Below are 4,564 nucleotides of genomic sequence, written 5' to 3' on the forward strand. Positions count from 1 at the left end.
TATATATATATATATATATATATATGTATATATATGTTTTTATGTATACATATATATATGTGTTTATGTATGTATGTGTGTATATAAATATATATATGTATCTGCATGCATATATTTATATATACATATATATATATATATATATATACATACATATAATGTATAAGTGTGTGTATGTATGTATAATAAATCGTTGTTTCTGTTGAGCTTTAGTCAATTTATGCTGTGAACGATAGAATCCAATAAGTTCTTTTGTCAGAATTTAATCAGCAAATTGTTTGATATTGTTTGATTTTGTTAGAATCAACTGAAAAGTTTACATGTACGTATACATTACATTCTATCCTTTCGTAATGCACACGCGCACGTATGCATACCCACAAACACACACAAACACACACACACACACTCACACACACACACACACATACACCCACAGACATATCTGAAGGATCCTACACATTATAATTCAACCTACCTGAAATGGCAACCAAATCTTCCTCAAATTGCATCCTGTCATCTTTAATATAGAGACGAAACATCTAATAATGGCTTCTAATTTAGGCACAAGGCCAGAAATTTTGAGGGGAGGGTTTGGTCGATATCATTGAACCCACTACTTGACTGAGGCTTTATTTCACTGGCCCCGAAAGGAGGAAGAAAGGTTTAAGTTAATCATGGTTTGTTCGAACTCAGAGTATGAAAACCTGAAACATATGCCACAAAGAATTTTTCTTCGATGTTGTAATGACTCTGCCATGTAGGCCTAAAAGAACGTGTGATCAAAGTTGGAATGCTTTTGATCACATGTCTGCCTGATCAATGTTGGCTGAGGGTTACACAGTAAAAACGACATATACGCATTCGTTCACACTATGCGAACTGTAACATATCGGTCAAATTTAGATGTTCGAAATGCAAAAGTAATAGACATTGTGTTCGTATTATCAATCAAAGTGAACAATAGCTGGGGACCAAATCAACATTATAACCTCCGCCTTCGCTAAGGCGGATGTATTGTTTTCAGTCGCGTTTGTTTATTTGTTTATCCGTGGACAAGATATCTCAAGAACCGCTGGATGAATTCGGATGAAACTTTCAAGGATGTTGGCCTCGTGACTGAGTGCTCTTGCTTATCGCTAATTCTAAATTATAAATTTGTTTTCAATTTTCGCGGGTTCAATACAAACACTAGCTTGGTGCCTGGTATGAATAAGACCACGAAAACCTGCAATATGAAAAGAGCTTGGAAAAATAACCATAGCGCATCGTCCGCTCGCGGGTTAACGAGGGGCGCATTCTGAATTTAAGTAGAGGGGTCCGTTTGAAAAATATAGTGCAGTCTCCACCCAAAGCCGGTACAACTAGCTTCCGTCTTATTCTGGGTGTCATGGGATGAGAATACAAAGAATGCCTGTCCCGGGACCCTGAAGTAGGCCCAAGGGAGGACAACTGTTAGTAATTGGGAATGGAAAGTGTAATTCCGGTTGCTTCTGATAGGATCCTGCAGAGGAGGTACCTGGGGATTCTACGTCCAAAATCCTCTCAAGAATAGTGGACACAATTCCATGGGTGGATGGGTTCTAATTTTTCATGCGTAAGCAATATTCACATTATTACTTAAACCTACTCCGGCGTTTTTAAATCTATCACTTTTTATCTTTATTTTATTGAACTACTGTCTTTGTCAACCTCTGTAGAATCTGTTTTCGTTTAATTTTTGAATCTTAATCATTTGTTGACATTAATCCTTAGATTATTATTTTCAACTCATTTAGATATTTGCAATTTCAAACGACGGATTAAATTAGTGTACATTTTTTCCCAGTAACAACTAATGTTTGGTGTCTTGCAGAGCTTGTTTTCTTTTCGTTTTGAAATCTTAATCATTTTTGAACTTATTTAACCGTATTTTCAAACGGCGGATTAAATAGTTACAAATTCAATCTGATGACTCCGATTGAACTTGTCAAAATTAAGCGCATTTGAACCATACTAAGACACTTCATCTAGCCAAATGACTGTCATAGCCGCAGAAACCATAAACTAAAATTATCTAATCTAAATAACAGTGTTACTAAGTAACATGAGAGTGAAAACAAAGCTTACGAAGTGATAAAAGTTAAAGATACTAAAGATCCAAAATTATAAACGAAAAAGCGTTGCAGTAAGTGAGGTTCGAAAAGAAAGAGAAATGACAAAAAATAAAAAATACATATTGTTTATCTTTATTTGTTTCAGTCACTGGACTGTGGTCATGCTGGGGCACCGCCTTAAAGGGTTCAGTCGAGCAAATCCACTCCAAAACTTATTTTTGAGTTTGGTATTATTTTATCAAGGCGGAGAGCTGACGGAATCGTAAGTACGATGAACCGAATGTTCAGCGGCATTTCTTCCGGCTGTTTACATTCCGAGTTCAAATCATATCAACATAAACTTTGCCTTTCAGCCTTTCGGGGTCCATAAAATAATGTGCCTGTCAGGTACACCTTTCTCAATGTGATCGGCTTGAAAAATTGTTAATACACTAGGATATATTCCTACTTTTCTTAACATGAAACCAATGGTAGCCTTAATCCAGAAATAAAGAAATTATATCCACCTATGTGGTGTTGAGCACTCATTTTCATCGTTTGACATTTACGAATTTATATATGTATATTTTAAGCTGCATCTTTTAAAGCTTTATGCAAACACAAGTCGGTATTAAGAACCGACAACTTACCCATAATTATTTAAGCGGAAGTTACAACAAAAGTTTCCCAGAATTCAACTGAAGTGCCTGTAATTGTGATTTACAGACAGAACTTTCTAGAAATTAATTACCTTGTCCATTTAGACGGTTATTTAGTTAATTATTTAATCTCAGATTAGCCCTGACCGAGCAGAGCTATAATCAATGATTGGCACTATAAACCACGTCGCAATTAGACAGTAATGTATGATTTCAAAAAAAAATTAGCTGCTATTTCTAGCATATGGAGTGTCCAATAGGTGATATATTGTTGACCACGGTTGGTTTTTTAGTAATAGATGCTGATGCAGATGTAATGCGTAGCACATGGGTGAGAATGTTTTATTGGTAAATAAAAGTTTGTGAAACTATGAGGTAAATATATGTATAATAACTGTACTACTTCAGGTAGCACTGGCATTTCATCGGTTGCGACGACAAGGATTCCAGTTGATTCGTTCTGCGGAACAGCCTGCTCGTGAAATTAACTTTTAATTCGCTGAGCACTCCACAGACATGGGTACCCTGAAGGAGATTCAGCATGAGACAGAATATAACAAGTCTGTCCCTTGAATTACTAGCCATTTTTTCCTGCTGAATGGAATGGAACAACGTGAAATAAAGTGTGTTGCTCAAGGACACAACGCGCTGCCGAGAATCGAACTCCTGACCTAACGATTGCGAGCCAAATATCCCTACCTACTAAGCCGCACGCCTTCACTTCTTTAGGTATGAGAACTTTGAAATGTACATTTACGTTGAAAACTGATTGTCTTGTACTCAGAGCCTGTTCAGATTTGAAGTTTATACTGGCTCTGAAGGAAAAGTGTGGCCTTTAGGATGCATCAATGACATTGTTATAAGTATGTGGTCGTTATGAAGGCAAGCTATCGTGAAGTTTGGTATTGCGAAAATTCTACGAATGTTTTTCCAACAAAGCTCTCTTCGTAACCACGTGGTTTCGTGGTTTCCATTCAGTCATACAGAATAGAACCTTGGGGCAGGTGCCTTCTACAATAATCTCAAGCCATAGACAGAAACTGTGTTGAAACCTGTCATATGTGTGTATGTGTTGTGCTTGTGTGTTTGTGCGTGTATATGTGTGTTTGTGTTTGTGCTTGCCTCCCATGCCATTTGACAACTGGTGTTAATTCGTCTAAGTCCCTGTAACATTAGTGGTTCGGCAAAAGGGACCGATAAAATAAGTACCAGACTTGAACCCTTCAAGGTGATGCCTCATCATGGTCGCAGTCCAATGAATGAAACAACTAAAAGATAGAAAACAAATTTTAAAGTTTTTTTTTTTTTGTAATGTAGGATTAGAGTTACGTTTAGATTTAAAGGATCTATTTAATTTTCTCTATATTGCCATTTTCCTCCAAGGATATTAGATCTGCATTTGGGTAAATATACATAACTACTTTACTGTTTGTCTGTTTCTGTTTTCTTTCGTGCATTTCTATGTTGACATTTCTCTTGCAATCGATTATTGGTGTTTGCATTCGTGTTTACAATATAACATAAGCATACGTTGAGCGCATGTGATTTGTTTGCCATGAATCTAAATCGATATCTCGGTCGTGTGAGAAATTTCTGCTTGCTTCAAAGGCTCACGTTGACATATTTTCGAAGATTATTTAAAAATATATTATAGAGGAGAAGAAATGGTACCCATTCCTTCTGAGTGTCATGTTATACTAGAGAGATCAATAATATTTAGTTTGATGGGAAAACTGCTGAGCGAAGAATTTCAAGATTGATAGGTTTGACAGATTTATCTTTGTTCGTATATACATGTTATTTTGTTCGTATATATATATATATATATAT

The 4,564-nt window shown here is 36.1% G+C and overlaps 1 long non-coding RNA gene across 1 annotated transcript in view; it reads left to right on the top strand.

The window, feature by feature from the left end:
* LOC128248882 (uncharacterized) overlaps positions 1–2,605 on the top strand; it is a 106,714-nt gene extending 104,109 nt beyond the window's left edge. The window contains exon 3 of the long non-coding RNA XR_008265015.1: positions 2,242–2,605. This is a non-coding gene — a long non-coding RNA (uncharacterized LOC128248882). The remainder of the gene's footprint in view (positions 1–2,241) is intronic.
* The last annotated feature ends 1,959 nt before the right edge of the window (positions 2,606–4,564 follow it).

Source organism: Octopus bimaculoides, chromosome 1 (assembly GCF_001194135.2).
Source record: "Octopus bimaculoides isolate UCB-OBI-ISO-001 chromosome 1, ASM119413v2, whole genome shotgun sequence".
Lineage (NCBI taxonomy): Eukaryota > Metazoa > Mollusca > Cephalopoda > Octopoda > Octopodidae > Octopus > Octopus bimaculoides.